Genomic DNA, 18,592 nt, shown 5'->3' with positions numbered 1-18,592 from the left:
GTGGAATCAGATATGGGGAAACAGAGGCGGGGAATCAGAGGCGGGGAATCAGAGGCAGGGAATCAGAGGTCGGGAATCAGAGGCGGGGAATCAGATATGGGGAATCAGAGGTGGGGAATCAGAGGCAGGGAATCAGATGTGCGGAATCAGAGGTGGGGAATCAGAGTCCGGGAATCAGAGATGGGGAATCAGAGGCGGGGAATGAGATTATGGGAATCAGAGGCGGGGAATCAGAGTTGGGGAATCAGAGGCGGGGAATCAGATATGGGGAAACAGAGGTGGGAAATCAGAGGCGGGGAAACAGAGGTGGGGAATCAGATATGGGGAATCAGAGGTGGGGAATCAGAGGTTGGGAATCAAACACGGGGAATGAGAGACGGGGAATCATAGCTGGGGAATCAGAGGCGGGGAATCAGAGTTGGGGAATCAGAGGCGGGGAATCAGATATGGGGAAACAGAGGCGGGGAACAGAGGCGGGGAATCAGATATGGGGAAACAGAGGCGGGGAATCAGAGGCGGGGAAACAGAGGCGGGGAATCAGATATGGGGAATCAGAGGTGGGGAATCAGATATGGGGAAACAGAGGCGGGGAATACGAGGCGGGATACACAGGCGGGGAATCAGATATGGGGAATCAGAGGTGGGGAATCAGTGGTTGGGAATCAGAGGCAGGGAATCGGATATGGGGAATCAGAGGTGGGGAATCAGTGGTTGGGAATCAGAGGCAGGTAATCAGAGGCGGGGAATCAGAGGCGGGGAATCAGAGGCAGGGAATCAGATGTGCGGAATCAGAGATGGGGAATCAGAGTCAGGGAATCAGAGATGGGGAATCAGAGGCGGGTAATGAGTTATGGGGAATCAGAGGCGGGGAATCAGAGGCGGGGAAGCAGTTGCGGGGAATCGGAAATGGGGAATCAGAGGTGGCGAATCAAAGGCGCTGAATCAGAGATGGGGAATCAGAGGCGGGGAATCAGAGGCAGGGAATCAAACACGGGGAATCAGAGGCGGGGAATCAGAGTTGGGGAATGAGAGGCGGGGAATCAGATATGGGGAAACAGAGGCGGGGAATCAGAGGCGGGGAAACAGAGGCGGGGAATCAGATATGGGGAATCAGAGGTGGGGAATCAGAGGTTGCGAATCAGAGGAAGGGAATCAGAGGTGGGGAATCAGAGGCGGGGAATCAGAGGCAGGGAATCAGATGTGCGGAATCAGAGATGGTGAATCAGAGGCGGGGAATCAGAGGCGGGGAATCAGAGGCAGGGAATCAGAGGCCGGGAATCAGAGGCGGGGTATCAGATATGGGGAATCAGAGGTGGGGAATCAGAGGCAGGGAATCAGATGTACGGAATCAGAGATGGGGAATCAGAGGCAGAGAATCAGAATCAGAAGCGGGGAATAAGAGGCCGTGAATCAGAGGTGGGGAATCAGATTCCGGGAATCAGATATGGGGAATCAGAGGTTGGTAATCAGAGGCAGGGAATCAGAGGTGGGGAATCAGAGGCAGGGAATCAGATGCGGGGAATCAGAGGCGGGGAATCAGAGCTGGGGAATCAGAGGCGGGGAATCAGAGTTGGGGAATCAGAGGCCGGGAATTAGATATGGGGAAACAGAGGAGGGGAATCAGAGCGGGGAAACAGAGGCGGGGAATCAGATATGGGGAATCAGAGGTGGGGAATAAGTTGCATGGAAGCAGAGGCCAGGTATCAGAGCTGGGGAATAAGAGGCGGGGAATCTGAGTTGGGGTATCAGAGGCGGGGAATCAGATATGGGGAAACAGAGGCGGGGGATCAGAGGTGGGGAAACAGAGGCGGGGAATCAGATATGGGGAATCAGATGTGGGGAATCAGAGGCAGGGAATCAGATGTGCGGAATCAGAGATGGGGAATCAGAGGCTTGGAATCAGAATCAGAAGCGGGGAATCAGAGGCCGGGAATCAGAGGCCGGGAATCAGATGCCGGGAATAAGAGGCCAGGAATCAGAGGTGGGGAATCAGAGTCCGGGAATCAGAGATGGGGAATCAGAGGCGGGGAATGAGATATGGGGAATCAGAGGTGGGGAATCAGAGGCGGGGAAACAGAGGCGGGGAATCAGATATGGGGAATCAGAGGTGGCGAATCAAAGGTTGTGAATCAGAGATGGTGAATCAGAGGCGGGGAATCAGAGGCAGGGAATCAAACACGGGGAATCAGAGGCGGGGAATCAGAGCTGGGGAACCAGAGGCGGGGAATCAGAGTTGGGGAATCAGAGGCGTGGAATCAGATATTGGGAAACAGAGGCAGGGAATCAGAGGCGGGGAAACAGAGGCGGGGAATCAGATATGGGGAATCAGAGGTGGGGAATCAGATATGGGGAAACAGAGGCGGGGAATCAGAGGCGGAAAACAGAGGCGGGGAATCAGTGGTTGGGAATCAGAGGCAGGGAATCAGATATGGGGAATCAGAGGTGGGGAATCAGTGGTTGGGAATCAGAGGCAGGTAATCAGAGGCGGGGAATCAGAGGCGGGGAATCAGAGGCAGGGAATCAGATGTGCGGAATCAGAGATGGGGAATCAGAGTCCGGGAATCAGAGATGGGGAATCAGAGGCGGGGAATAGGATATGGGGAATCAGAGGCGGGGAATCAGAGGCGGGGAAACAGATGCGGTGAATCAGATATGGGGAATCAGAGGTGGCGAATCAAAGGCGCTGAATCAGAGATGGGGAATCAGAGGCGGGGAATCAGAGGCAGGGAATCAAACACGGGGAATCAGAGGCGGGGAATCAGAGTTGGGGAATCAGAGGCGGGGAATCAGAGGCGGGGAAACAGAGGCGGGGAATCAGATATGGGGAATCAGAGGTGGGGAATCAGATGTTACGAATCAGAGGCAGTGAATCAGAGGCGGGGAATCAGAGGCGGGGAATGAGAGGCAGGGAATCAGATGTGCGGAATCAGAGATGGGGAATCAGAGGCAGGGAATCAGAGGCGGGGAATCAGAGGCAGGGAATCAGAGGCCGGGAATCAGAGGCGGGGAATCAGATATGGGGAATCAGAGGTGGGGAATCAGAGGCAGGGTATCAGATGTGCGGAATCAGAGATGGGGAGTCAGAGGCAGAGAATCAGAATCAGAAGCGGGGAATAAGAGGCCGGGAATCAGAGGTGGGGAATCAGAGTCTGGGAATCAGAAATGGGGAATCAGAGGCGGGGAATGAGATATTGGGAATCAGAGGCGGGGAATCAGAGGCAGGGAAACAGAGGCGGGGAATCAGATATGGGGAATCAGAGGTTGGGAATCAGAGGCAGGGAATCAGAAGTGGGGAATCAGAGGCTGGGAATCAGATGCGGGGAATCAGAGGCGGGGAATCAGAGCTGGGGAATCAGAGGCGGGGAATCAGATTTGGGGAATCAGAGGCAGGGTATTAGATATGGGGAAACAGAGGAGGGGAATCAGAGGCGGGGAAACAGAGTCGTGGAATCAGATATGGGGAATCAGAGGTGGGGAATCAGAGGCAGGGAATCAGATGTGCGGAATCAGAGATGGGGTATCAGAGGCATGGAATCAGAATCAGAAGCGGAGAATCAGAGGCCGGGAATCAGAGGCCGGGAATCAGATGCCGGGAATAAGAGGCCGTGAATCAGAGGTGGGGAATCTGAGTCCGGGAATCAGAAATGGGGAATCAGAGGCGGGGAATGAGATATGGGGAATCAGAGGCGGGGAATCAGAGGCGGGGAAACAGAGGCGGGGAATCAGAAATGGGGAATCAGAGGTGGCGAATCAAAGGTTGTGAATCAGAGATGGGGAATCAGAGGCGGGGAATCAGAGGCAGGGAAACAAACACGGGGAATCAGAGGCGGGGAATCAGAGGCAGGGAATCAGATGTGCGGAATCAGAGATGGGGAATCAGAGTCCGGGAATCAGAGAAGGGGAATCAGAGGCGGGGAATGAGATATGGGGAATCAGAGGCGGGGAATCAGAGGCGGGGAAACAGATGCGGTGAATCAGATATGGGGAATCAGAGGTGGCGAATCAAAGGCGCTGAATCAGAGATGGGGAATCAGAGGCGGGGAATCAGAGGCAGGGAATCAAACACGGGGAATCAGAGGCGGGGAATCAGAGATGGGGAATCAGAGGCGGGGAATCAGAGGCGGGGAAACAGAGGCGGGGAATCAGATATGGGGAATCAGAGGTGGGGAATCAGATGTTACGAATCAGAGGCAGTGAATCAGAGGCGGGGAATCAGAGGCGGGGAATGAGAGGCAGGGAATCAGATGTGCGGAATCAGAGATGGGGAATCAGAGGCAGGGAATCAGAGGCGGGGAATCAGAGGCAGGGAATCAGAGGCCGGGAATCAGAGGCGGGGAATCAGATATGGGGAATCAGAGGTGGGGAATCAGAGGCAGGGTATCAGATGTGCGGAATCAGAGATGGGGAGTCAGAGGCAGAGAATCAGAATCAGAAGCGGGGAATAAGAGGCCGGGAATCAGAGGTGGGGAATCAGAGTCTGGGAATCAGAAATGGGGAATCAGAGGCGGGGTATGAGATATTGGGAATCAGAGGCGGGGAATCAGAGGCAGGGAAACAGAGGCGGGGAATCAGATATGGGGAATCAGAGGTTGGGAATCAGAGGCAGGGAATCAGAAGTGGGGAATCAGAGGCTGGGAATCAGATGCGGGGAATCAGAGGCGGGGAATCAGAGCTGGGGAATCAGAGGCGGGGAATCAGATTTGGGGAATCAGAGGCAGGGTATTAGATATGGGGAAACAGAGGAGGGGAATCAGAGGCGGGGAAACAGAGGCGTGGAATCAGATATGGGGAATCAGAGGTGGGGAATCAGAGGCAGGGAATCAGATGTGCGGAATCAGAGATGGGGTATCAGAGGCATGGAATCAGAATCAGAAGCGGAGAATCAGAGGCCGGGAATCAGAGGCCGGGAATCAGATGCCGGGAATAAGAGGCCGTGAATCAGAGGTGGGGAATCTGAGTCCGGGAATCAGAAATGGGGAATCAGAGGCGGAGAATGAGATATGGGGAATCAGAGGCGGGGAATCAGAGGCGGGGAAACAGAGGCGGGGAATCAGAAATGGGGAATCAGAGGTGGCGAATCAAAGGTTGTGAATCAGAGATGGGGAATCAGAGGCGGGGAATCAGAGGCAGGGAAACAAACACGGGGAATCAGAGGCGGGGAATCAGAGCTGGGGAATCAGAGTCGGGGAATCAGAGTTGGGGAATCAGAGGCGTGGAATCAGATATGGGGAAACAGTGGCGGGGAATCAGAGGCGGGGAAACAGAGGCGGGGAATCAGATATGGGGAATCAGAGGTGGGGAATCAGAGGTTGGGAGTCAGAGGCAGGGAATCAGAGGCGGGGAATCAGAGGCGGGGAATCAGAGGCAGGGAATCAGATGTGCAGGATCAGAGAAGGGGAATCAGAGGCAGGGAATCAGAGGCGGGGAATCAGAGGCGGGGAATCAGAGGCCGGGAATCAGAGGCCGGGAATCAGAGGCCGGGAATGAGAGGCCGGGAATCAGAGGCTGGAAATCAGAGGCCGGGAATCAGAGGTGGGGAATAAGAGGCACGGAATCAGATGTGCGGTATCAGAGATGGGGAATCACAGGAAGGGAATCAGAGGCGGGGAATCAGAGGCGCGGAATCAGAGGCAGGGAATCGGATGTGCGGAATCAGAGATGGGGAATCAGAGGTGGGGAATCAGAGTCCGGGAATCAGAGATGGGGAATTAGAGGCGGGGAATCAGAGGCGGGGAAACATAGGTGGGGAATCAGATATGGGGAATCAGAGGTGGGGAATCAGAGGCGCTGAATCAGAGATGGTGAATCAGAGGCGGGGAATCAGAGGCAGGAAATCAGACATGGGGAATGAGAGGCTGGGAATCAGACACGGGGAATCAGAGGTGGGGAATCAGAGCTGGGGAATCAGAGGTGGGGAATCAGAGGTGGGGAATCAGAGTTGGGGAATCAGAGGCGGGGAATCAGATATGGGGAAACAGAGGCGGGGAATCAGAGGAAGGGAAACAGAGGCGGGGAATCAGATATGGGGAATCAGAGGAGGGGAATCAGAGGTTGGGAATCAGAGGCAGGGACTCAGAGGTTGGGATTCAGATGCAGGGAAACAGATGCGGGGAATAAGAGGTGGGGATTCAGAGGCGAGAAATCAGAGGCAGGGAATCAGAGTTGGGGAATCAGAGGCAGGGAATTAAATATGGGGAAACAGAGGCGGGGAATTAGAGGCGGGGAATCAGAGGCCGGGAATAAGAGGCCGGGAATCAGAGGTGGGTAATCAGAGTCCGGGAATCAGAGGCGGGGAATGAGATATGGGGAATTAGAGGCGGGGAATCAGAGGCGGGGAAACAGAGGCGGGGAATCAGATATGGGGAATCAGAGGTGGCGAATCAATGGCGGTGAATCAGAGATGGGGAATCAGAGGCGGGGAATCAGAGTTGGGGAATCAGAGGCGGTGAATCAGATATGGGGAAACAGAGGCGGGAAATCAGAGGCGGGGAAACAGAGGCGGGGAATCAGATATGGGGAATCAGAGGTGGGGAATCAGATATGGGGAAACAGAGGCGGGGAATCAGAGGCTGGGAAACAGAGGCGGGGAATCAGATATGGGGAATCAGAGGTGGGGAATCAGTGGTTGGGAATCAGAGGCAGGGAATCAGATATGGGGAATCAGAGGCGGGGAATCAGAGGCAGGGAATCAGATGTGCGGAATCAGAGATGGGGAATCAGAGTCCGGGAATCAGAGATGGGGAATCAGAGGCGGGGAATGAGATATGGGGAATCAGAGGTGGGGAATCAGAGGCGGGGAAACAGAGGCGGGGAATCAGATATGGGGAATCAGAGGTGGGGAATCAGATGTGCTGAATCAGAGAAGGGGAATCAGAGGCAGGGAATCAGAGGCGGGGAATCAGAGGCGGGGAATCAGAGGCCGGGAATCAGAGGCCGGGAATCAGTGGCCGGGAATGAGAGGCCGGGAATCAGAGGCTGGAAATCAGAGGCCGGGAATCAGAGGTGGGGAATAAGAGGCACGGAATCAGATGTGCGGTATCAGAGATGGGGAATCACAGGCAGGGAATCAGAGGCGGGGAATCAGAGGCGCGGAATCAGAGGCAGGGAATCGGATGTGCGGAATCAGAGATGGGGAATCAGAGGTGGGGAATCAGAGTCCGGGAATCAGAGATGGGGAATTAGAGGCGGGGAATCAGAGGCGGGGAAACATAGGTGGGGAATCAGATATGGGGAATCAGAGGTGGGGAATCAGAGGCGCTGAATCAGAGATGGTGAATCAGAGGCGGGGAATCAGAGGCAGGAAATCAGACATGGGGAATGAGAGGCTGGGAATCAGACACGGGGAATCAGAGGTGGGGAATCAGAGCTGGGGAATCAGAGGTGGGGAATCAGAGTTGGGGAATCAGAGGCGGGGAATCAGATATGGGGAAACAGAGGCGGGGAATCAGAGGCAGGGAAACAGAGGCGGGGAATCAGATATGGGGAATCAGAGGAGGGGAATCAGAGGTTGGGAATCAGAGGCAGGGACTCAGAGGTTGGGATTCAGATGCAGGGAATCAGATGCGGGGAATAAGAGGTGGGGATTCAGAGGCGAGAAATCAGAGGCAGGGAATCAGAGTTGGGGAATCAGAGGCAGGGAATTAGATATGGGGAAACAGAGGCGGGGAATTAGAGGCGGGGAATCAGAGGCCGGGAATAAGATGCCGGGAATCAGAGGTGGGTAATCAGAGTCCGGGAATCAGAGGCGGGGAATGAGATATGGGGAATTAGAGGCGGGGAATCAGAGGCGGGGAAACAGAGGCGGGGAATCAGATATGGGGAATCAGAGGTGGCGAATCAATGGCGGTGAATCAGAGATGGGGAATCAGAGGCGGGGAATCAGAGGCAGGGCATCAAACACGGGGAATGAGAGACGGGGAATCATAGCTGGGGAATCAGAGGCGGGGAATCAGAGTTGGGGAATCAGAGGCGGTGAATCAGATATGGGGAAACAGAGGCGGGAAATCAGAGGCGGGGAAACAGAGGCGGGGAATCAGAGGCGGGGAATCAGAGTTGGGGAATCAGAGGCTGGGAATTAGATATGGGGAAACAGAGGAGGGGAATCAGAGCGGGGAAACAGAGGCGGGGAATCAGATATGGGGAATCAGAGGTGGGGAATAAGTTGCAGGGAAGCAGAGGCCAGGTATCAGAGCTGGGGAATAAGAGGCGGGGAATCTGAGTTGGGGTATCAGAGGCGGGGAATCAGATATGGGGAAACAGAGGTGGGGGATCAGAGGTGGGGAAACAGAGGCGGGGAATCAGATATGGGGAATCAGATGTGGGGAATCAGAGGCAGGGAATCAGATGTGCGGAATCAGAGATGGGGAATCAGAGGCTTGGAATCAGAATCAGAAGCGGGGAATCAGAGGCCGGGAATCAGAGGCCGGGAATCAGATGCCGGGAATAAGAGGCCAGGAATCAGAGGTGGGGAATCAGAGTCCGGGAATCAGAGATGGGGAATCAGAGGCGGGGAATGAGATATGGGGAATCAGAGGTGGGGAATCAGAGGCGGGGAAACAGAGGCAGGGAATCAAACACGGGGAATCAGAGGCGGGGAATCAGAGCTGGGGAACCAGAGGCTGGGAATCAGAGTTGGGGAATCAGAGGCGTGGAATCAGATATTGGGAAACAGAGGCAGGGAATCAGAGGCGGGGAAACAGAGGCGGGGAATCAGATATGGGGAATCAGAGGTGGGGAATCAGATATGGGGAATCAGAGGTGGCGAATCAAAGGTTGTGAATCAGAGATGGTGAATCAGAGGCGGGGAATCAGAGGCAGGGAATCAAACACGGGGAATCAGAGGCGGGGAATCAGAGCTGGGGAACCAGAGGCGGGGAATCAGAGTTGGGGAATCAGAGGCGTGGAATCAGATATTGGGAAACAGAGGCAGGGAATCAGAGGCGGGGAAACAGAGGCGGGGAATCAGATATGGGGAATCAGAGGTGGGGAATCAGATATGGGGAAACAGAGGCGGGGAATCAGAGGCGGAAAACAGAGGCGGGGAATCAGTGGTTGGGAATCAGAGGCAGGGAATCAGATATGGGGAATCAGAGGTGGGGAATCAGTGGTTGGGAATCAGAGGCAGGTAATCAGAGGCGGGGAATCAGAGGCGGGGAATCAGAGGCAGGGAATCAGATGTGCGGAATCAGAGATGGGGAATCAGAGCCCGGGAATCAGAGATGGGGAATCAGAGGCGGGGAATGAGATATGGGGAATCAGAGGCGGGGAATCAGAGGCGGGGAAACAGATGCGGTGAATCAGATATCGGGAATCAGAGGTGGCGAATCAAAGGCGCTGAATCAGAGATGGGGAATCAGAGGCGGGGAATCAGAGGCAGGGAATCAAACACGGGGAATCAGAGGCGGGGAATCAGAGTTGGGGAATCAGAGGCGGGGAATCAGAGGCGGGGAAACAGAGGCGGGGAATCAGATATGGGGAATCAGAGGTGGGGAATCAGATGTTACGAATCAGAGGCAGTGAATCAGAGGCGGGGAATCAGAGGCGGGGAATGAGAGGCAGGGAATCAGATGTGCGGAATCAGAGATGGGGAATCAGAGGCAGGGAATCAGAGGCGGGGAATCAGAGGCAGGGAATCAGAGGCCGGGAATCAGAGGCGGGGAATCAGATATGGGGAATCAGAGGTGGGGAATCAGAGGCAGGGTATCAGATGTGCGGAATCAGAGATGGGGAGTCAGAGGCAGAGAATCAGAATCAGAAGCGGGGAATAAGAGGCCGGGAATCAGAGGTGGGGAATCAGAGTCTGGGAATCAGAGATGGGGAATCAGAGGCGGGGAATGAGATATTGGGAATCAGAGGCGGGGAATCAGAGGCAGGGAAACAGAGGCGGGGAATCAGATATGGGGAATCAGAGGTTGGGAATCAGAGCAGGGAATCAGAAGTGGGGAATCAGAGGCTGGGAATCAGATGCGGGGAATCAGAGGCGGGGAATCAGAGCTGGGGAATCAGAGGCGGGGAATCAGATTTGGGGAATCAGAGGCAGGGTATTAGATATGGGGAAACAGAGGAGGGGAATCAGAGGCGGGGAAACAGAGGCGTGGAATCAGATATGGGGAATCAGAGGTGGGGAATCAGAGGCAGGGAATCAGATGTGCGGAATCAGAGATGGGGTATCAGAGGCATGGAATCAGAATCAGAAGCGGAGAATCAGAGGCCGGGAATCAGAGGCCGGGAATCAGATGCCGGGAATAAGAGGCCGTGAATCAGAGGTGGGGAATCTGAGTCCGGGAATCAGAAATGGGGAATCAGAGGCGGGGAATGAGATATGGGGAATCAGAGGCGGGGAATCAGAGGCGGGGAAACAGAGGCGGGGAATCAGAAATGGGGAATCAGAGGTGGCGAATCAAAGGTTGTGAATCAGAGATGGGGAATCAGAGGCGGGGAATCAGAGGCAGGGAAACAAACACGGGGAATCAGAGGCGGGGAATCAGAGCTGGGGAATCAGAGTCGGGGAATCAGAGTTGGGGAATCAGAGGCGTGGAATCAGATATGGGGAAACAGTGGCGGGGAATCAGAGGCGGGGAAACAGAGGCGGGGAATCAGATATGGGGAATCAGTGGTGGGGAATCAGAGGTTGGGAGTCAGAGGCAGGGAATCAGAGGCGGGGAATCAGAGGCGGGGAATCAGAGGCAGGGAATCAGATGTGCAGGATCAGAGAAGGGGAATCAGAGGCAGGGAATCAGAGGCGGGGAATCAGAGGCGGGGAATCAGAGGCCGGGAATCAGAGGCCGGGAATCAGAGGCCGGGAATGAGAGGCCGGGAATCAGAGGCTGGAAATCAGAGGCCGGGAATCAGAGGTGGGGAATAAGAGGCACGGAATCAGATGTGCGGTATCAGAGATGGGGAATCACAGGCAGGGAATCAGAGGCGGGGAATCAGAGGCGCGGAATCAGAGGCAGGGAATCGGATGTGCGGAATCAGAGATGGGGAATCAGAGGTGGGGAATCAGAGTCCGGGAATCAGAGATGGGGAATTAGAGGCGGGGAATCAGAGGCGGGGAAACATAGGTGGGGAATCAGATATGGGGAATCAGAGGTGGGGAATCAGAGGCGCTGAATCAGAGATGGTGAATCAGAGGCGGGGAATCAGAGGCCGGAAATCAGACATGGGGAATGAGAGGCTGGGAATCAGACACGGGGAATCAGAGGTGGGGAATCAGAGCTGGGGAATCAGAGGTGGGGAATCAGAGGTGGGGAATCAGAGTTGGGGAATCAGAGGCGGGGAATCAGATATGGGGAAACAGAGGCGGGGAATCAGAGGAAGGGAAACAGAGGCGGGGAATCAGATATGGGGAATCAGAGGAGGGGAATCAGAGGTTGGGAATCAGAGGCAGGGACTCAGAGGTTGGGATTCAGATGCAGGGAATCAGATGCGGGGAATAAGAGGTGGGGATTCAGAGGCGAGAAATCAGAGGCAGGGAATCAGAGTTGGGGAATCAGAGGCAGGGAATTAAATATGGGGAAACAGAGGCGGGGAATTAGAGGCGGGGAATCAGAGGCCGGGAATAAGAGGCCGGGAATCAGAGGTGGGTAATCAGAGTCCGGGAATCAGAGGCGGGGAATGAGATATGGGGAATTAGAGGCGGGGAATCAGAGGCGGGGAAACAGAGGCGGGGAATCAGATATGGGGAATCAGAGGTGGCGAATCAATGGCGGTGAATCAGAGATGGGGAATCAGAGGCGGGGAATCAGAGGCAGGGCATCAAACACGGGGAATGAGAGACGGGGAATCATAGCTGGGGAATCAGAGGCGGGGAATCAGAGTTGGGGAATCAGAGGCGGTGAATCAGATATGGGGAAACAGAGGCGGGAAATCAGAGGCGGGGAAACAGAGGCGGGGAATCAGATATGGGGAATCAGAGGTGGGGAATCAGATATGGGGAAACAGAGGCGGGGAATCAGAGGCGGGGAAACAGAGGCGGGGAATCAGATATGGGGAATCAGAGGTGGGGAATCAGTGGTTGGGAATCAGAGGCAGGGAATCAGATATGGGGAATCAGAGGTGGGGAATCAGTGGTTGGGAATCAGATGTGCGGAATCAGATATGGGGAATCAGAGTCCGGGAATCAGAGATGGGGAATCAGAGGCGGGGAATGAGATATGGGGAATCAGAGGCGGGGAATCAGAGGCAGGGAATCAGATGTGCGGAATCAGAGATGGGGAATCAGAGTCCGGGAATCAGAGATGGGGAATCAGAGGCGGGGAATGAGATATGGGGAATCAGAGGTGGGGAATCAGAGGCGGGGAAACAGAGGCGGGGAATCAGATATGGGGAATCAGAGGTGGGGAATCAGATGTGCTGAATCAGAGAAGGGGAATCAGAGGCAGGGAATCAGAGGCGGGGAATCAGAGGCGGGGAATCAGAGGCCGGGAATCAGAGGCCGGGAATCAGTGGCCGGGAATGAGAGGCCGGGAATCAGAGGCTGGAAATCAGAGGCCGGGAATCAGAGGTGGGGAATAAGAGGCACGGTATCAGATGTGCGGTATCAGAGATGGGGAATCACAGGCAGGGAATCAGAGGCGGGGAATCAGAGGCGCGGAATCAGAGGCAGGGAATCGGATGTGCGGAATCAGAGATAGGGAATCAGAGGTGGGGAATCAGAGTCCGGGAATCAGAGATGGGGAATTAGAGGCGGGGAATCAGAGGCGGGGAAACATAGGTGGGGAATCAGATATGGGGAATCAGAGGTGGGGAATCAGAGGCGCTGAATCAGAGATGGTGAATCAGAGGCGGGGAATCAGAGGCAGGAAATCAGACATGGGGAATGAGAGGCTGGGAATCAGACACGGGGAATCAGAGGTGGGGAATCAGAGCTGGGGAATCAGAGGTGGGGAATCAGAGTTGGGGAATCAGAGGCGGGGAATCAGATATGGGGAAACAGAGGCGGGGAATCAGAGGCACGGAAACAGAGGCGGGGAATCAGATATGGGGAATCAGAGGAGGGGAATCAGAGGTTGGGAATCAGAGGCAGGGACTCAGAGGTTGGGATTCAGATGCAGGGAATCAGATGCGGGGAATAAGAGGTGGGGATTCAGAGGCGAGAAATCAGAGGCAGGGAATCAGAGTTGGGGAATCAGAGGCAGGGAATTAGATATGGGGAAACAGAGGCGGGGAATTAGAGGCGGGGAATCAGAGGCCGGGAATAAGATGCCGGGAATCAGAGGTGGGTAATCAGAGTCCGGGAATCAGAGGCGGGGAATGAGATATGGGGAATTAGAGGCGGGGAATCAGAGGCGGGGAAACAGAGGCGGGGAATCAGATATGGCGAATCAGAGGTGGCGAATCAATGGCGGTGAATCAGAGATGGGGAATCAGAGGCGGGGAATCAGAGGCAGGGCATCAAACACGGGGAATGAGAGACGGGGAATCATAGCTGGGGAATCAGAGGCGGGGAATCAGAGTTGGGGAATCAGAGGCGGTGAATCAGATATGGGGAAACAGAGGCGGGAAATCAGAGGCGGGGAAACAGAGGCGGGGAATCAGAGGCGGGGAATCAGAGTTAGGGAATCAGAGGCTGGGAATTAGATATGGGGAAACAGAGGAGGGGAATCAGAGCGGGGAAACAGAGGCGGGGAATCAGATATGGGGAATCAGAGGTGGGGAATAAGTTGCAGGGAAGCAGAGGCCAGGTATCAGAGCTGGGGAATAAGAGGCGGGGAATCTGAGTTGGGGTATCAGAGGCGGGGAATCAGATATGGGGAAACAGAGGCGGGGGATCAGAGGTGGGGAAACAGAGGCGGGGAATCAGATATGGGGAATCAGATGTGGGGAATCAGAGGCAGGGAATCAGATGTGCGGAATCAGAGATGGGGAATCAGAGGCTTGGAATCAGAATCAGAAGCGGGGAATCAGAGGCCGGGAATCAGAGGCCGGGAATCAGATGCCGGGAATAAGAGGCCAGGAATCAGAGGTGGGGAATCAGAGTCCGGGAATCAGAGATGGGGAATCAGAGGCGGGGAATGAGATATGGGGAATCAGAGGTGGGGAATCAGAGGCGGGGAAACAGAGGCGGGGAATCAGATATGGGGAATCAGAGGTGGCGAATCAAAGGTTGTGAATCAGAGATGGTGAATCAGAGGCGGGGAATCAGAGGCAGGGAATGAAACACGGGGAATCAGAGGCGGGGAATCAGAGCTGGGGAACCAGAGGCGGGGAATCAGAGTTGGGGAATCAGAGGCGTGGAATCAGATATTGGGAAACAGAGGCAGGGAATCAGAGGCGGGGAAACAGAGGCGGGGAATCAGATATGGGGAATCAGAGGTGGGGAATCAGATATGGGGAAACAGAGGCGGGGAATCAGAGGCGGAAAACAGAGGCGGGGAATCAGTGATTGGGAATCAGAGGCAGGGAATCAGATATGGGGAATCAGAGGTGGGGAATCAGTGGTTGGGAATCAGAGGCAGGTAATCAGAGGCGGGGAATCAGAGGCGGGGAATCAGAGGCAGGGAATCAGATGTGCGGAATCAGAGATGGGGAATCAGAGTCCGGGAATCAGAGATGGGGAATCAGAGGCGGGGAATGAGATATGGGGAATCAGAGGCGGGGAATCAGAGGCGGGGAAACAGATGCGGTGAATCAGATATCGGGAATCAGAGGTGGCGAATCAAAGGCGCTGAATCAGAGATGGGGAATCAGAGGTGGGGAATCAGAGGCAGGGAATCAAACACGGGGAATCAGAGGCGGGGAATCAGAGTTGGGGAATCAGAGGCGGGGAATCAGAGGCGGGGAAACAGAGGCGGGGAATCAGATATGGGGAATCAGAGGTGGGGAATCAGATGTTACGAATCAGAGGCAGTGAATCAGAGCTGGGGAATCAGAGGCGGGGAATCAGATTTGGGGAATCAGAGGCAGGGTATTAGATATGGGGAAACAGAGGAGGGGAATCAGAGGCGGGGAAACAGAGGCGTGGAATCAGATATGGGGAATCAGAGGTGGGGAATCAGAGGCAGGGAATCAGATGTGCGGAATCAGAGATGGGGTATCAGAGGCATGGAATCAGAATCAGAAGCGGAGAATCAGAGGCCGGGAATCAGAGGCCGGGAATCAGATGCCGGGAATAAGAGGCCGTGAATCAGAGGTGGGGAATCTGAGTCCGGGAATCAGAAATGGGGAATCAGAGGCGGGGAATGAGATATGGGGAATCAGAGGCGGGGAATCAGAGGCGGGGAAACAGAGGCGGGGAATCAGAAATGGGGAATCAGAGGTGGCGAATCAAAGGTTGTGAATCAGAGATGGGGAATCAGAGGCGGGGAATCAGAGGCAGGGAAACAAACACGGGGAATCAGAGGCGGGGAATCAGAGCTGGGGAATCAGAGTCGGGGAATCAGAGTTGGGGAATCAGAGGCGTGGAATCAGATATGGGGAAACAGAGGCGGGGAATCAGAGGCGGGGAAACAGAGGCGGGGAATCAGATATGGGGAATCAGAGGTGGGGAATCAGAGGTTGGGAGTCAGAGGCAGGGAATCAGAGGCGGGGAATCAGAGGCGGGGAATCAGAGGCAGGGAATCAGATGTGCAGGATCAGAGAAGGGGAATCAGAGGCAGGGAATCAGAGGCGGGGAATCAGAGGCGGGGAATCAGAGGCCGGGAATCAGAGGCCGGGAATCAGAGGCCGGGAATGAGAGGCCGGGAATCAGAGGCTGGAAATCAGAGGCCGGGAATCAGAGGTGGGGAATAAGCGGCACGGAATCAGATGTGCGGTATCAGAGATGGGGAATCACAGGCAGGGAATCAGAGGCGGGGAATCAGAGGCGCGGAATCAGAGGCAGGGAATCGGATGTGCGGAATCAGAGATGGGGAATCAGAGGTGGGGAATCAGAGTCCGGGAATCAGAGATGGGGAATTAGAGGCGGGGAATCAGAGGCGGGGAAACATAGGTGGGGAATCAGATATGGGGAATCAGAGGTGGGGAATCAGAGGCGCTGAATCAGAGATGGTGAATCAGAGGCGGGGAATCAGAGGCAGGAAATCAGACATGGGGAATGAGAGGCTGGGAATCAGACACGGGGAATCAGAGGTGGGGAATCAGAGCTGGGGAATCAGAGGTGGGGAATCAGAGGTGGGGAATCAGAGTTGGGGAATCAGAGGCGGGGAATCAGATATGGGGAAACAGAGGCGGGGAATCAGAGGAAGGGAAACAGAGGCGGGGAATCAGATATGGGGAATCAGAGGAGGGGAATCAGAGGTTGGGAATCAGAGGCAGGGACTCAGAGGTTGGGATTCAGATGCAGGGAATCAGATGCGGGGAATAAGAGGTGGGGATTCAGAGGCGAGAAATCAGAGGCAGGGAATCAGAGTTGGGGAATCAGAGGCAGGGAATTAAATATGGGGAAACAGAGGCGGGGAATTAGAGGCGGGGAATCAGAGGCCGGGAATAAGAGGCCGGGAATCACAGGTGGGTAATCAGAGTCCGGGAATCAGAGGCGGGGAATGAGATATGGGGAATTAGAGGCGGGGAATCAGAGTCGGGGAAACAGAGGCGGGGAATCAGATATGGGGAATCAGAGGTGGCGAATCAATGGCGGTGAATCAGAGATGGGGAATCAGAGGCGGGGAATCAGAGGCAGGGCATCAAACACGGGGAATGAGAGACGGGGAATCATAGCTGGGGAATCAGAGGCGGGGAATCAGAGTTGGGGAATCAGAGGCCGGGAATCAGAGGCGGGGAATCCGATATGGGGAATCAGAGGTGGGGAATCAGAGGCAGGGTATCAGATGTGCGGAATCAGAGATGGGGAGTCAGAGGCAGAGAATCAGAATCAGAAGCGGGGAATAAGAGGCCGGGAATCAGAGGTGGGGAATCAGAGTCTGGGAATCAGAGATGGGGAATCAGAGGTGGGGAATCAGAGCTGGGGAATCAGAGGTGGGGAATCAGAGGTGGGGAATCAGAGGTGGGGAATCAGAGTTGGGGAATCAGAGGCGGGGAATCAGAGGAAGGGAAACAGAGGCGGGGAATCAGATATGGGGAATCAGAGGAGGGGAATCAGAGTTTGGGAAACATAGGTGGGGAATCAGATATGGGGAATCAGAGGTGGGGAATCAGAGGCGCTGAATCAGAGATGGTGAATCAGAGGCGGGGAATCAGAGGCAGGAAATCAGACATGGGGAATGAGAGGCTGGGAATCAGACACGGGGAATCAGAGGTGGGGAATCAGAGCTGGGGAATCAGAGGTGGGGAATCAGAGGTGGGGAATCAGAGTTGGGGAATCAGAGGCGGGGAATCAGATATGGGGAAACAGAGGCGGGGAATCAGAGGAAGGGAAACAGAGGCGGGGAATCAGATATGGGGAATCAGAGGAGGGGAATCAGAGGTTGGGAATCAGAGGCAGGGACTCAGAGGTTGGGATTCAGATGCAGGGAATCAGATGCGGGGAATAAGAGGTGGGGATTCAGAGGCGAGAAATCAGAGGCAGGGAATCAGAGTTGGGGAATCAGAGGCAGGGAATTAAATATGGGGAAACAGAGGCGGGGAATTAGAGGCGGGGAATCAGAGGCCGGGAATAAGAGGCCGGGAATCACAGGTGGGTAATCAGAGTCCGGGAATCAGAGGCGGGGAATGAGATATGGGGAATTAGAGGCGGGGAATCAGAGGCGGGGAAACAGAGGCGGGGAATCAGATATGGGGAATCAGAGGTGGCGAATCAATGGCGGTGAATCAGAGATGGGGAATCAGAGGCGGGGAATCAGAGGCAGGGCATCAAACACGGGGAATGAGAGACGGGGAATCATAGCTGGGGAATCAGAGGCGGGGAATCAGAGTTGGGGAATCAGAGGCCGGGAATCAGAGGCGGGGAATCCGATATGGGGAATCAGAGGTGGGGAATCAGAGGCAGGGTATCAGATGTGCGGAATCAGAGATGGGGAGTCAGAGGCAGAGAATCAGAATCAGAAGCGGGGAATAAGAGGCCGGGAATCAGAGGTGGGGAATCAGAGTCTGGGAATCAGAGATGGGGAATCAGAGGCGGGGAATGAGATATTGGGAATCAGAGGCGGGGAATCAGAGGCAGGGAAACAGAGGCGGGGAATCAGATATGGGGAATCAGAGGTTGGGAATCAGAGGCAGGGAATCAGAAGTGGGGAATCAGAGGCTGGGAATCAGATGCGGGGAATCAGAGGCGGGGAATCAGAGCTGGGGAATCAGAAGCGGGGAATCAGATTTGGTGAATCAGAGGCAGGGTATTAGATATGGGGAAACAGAGGAGGGGAATCAGAGGCGGGGAAACAGAGGCGTGGAATCAGATATGGGGAATCAGAGGTGGGGAATCAGAGGCAGGGAATCAGATGTGCGGAATCAGAGATGGGGTATCAGAGGCATGGAATCAGAATCAGAAGCGGAGAATCAGAGGCCGGGAATCAGAGGCCGGGAATCAGAGGCCGGGAATAAGAGGCCGGGAATCAGAGGTGGGGAATCTGAGTCCGGGAATCAGAAATGGGGAATCAGAGGCGGGGAATGAGATATGGGGAATCAGAGGCGGGGAATCAGAGGCGGGGAAACAGAGGCGGGGAATCAGATATGGGGAATCAGAGGTGGCGAATCA

The sequence above is a fragment of the Narcine bancroftii genome, chromosome 1 (genome assembly GCF_036971445.1).
Source record: "Narcine bancroftii isolate sNarBan1 chromosome 1, sNarBan1.hap1, whole genome shotgun sequence".
Classification (NCBI taxonomy): domain Eukaryota; kingdom Metazoa; phylum Chordata; class Chondrichthyes; order Torpediniformes; family Narcinidae; genus Narcine; species Narcine bancroftii.
This window is presented reverse-complemented; position numbering follows the sequence as displayed.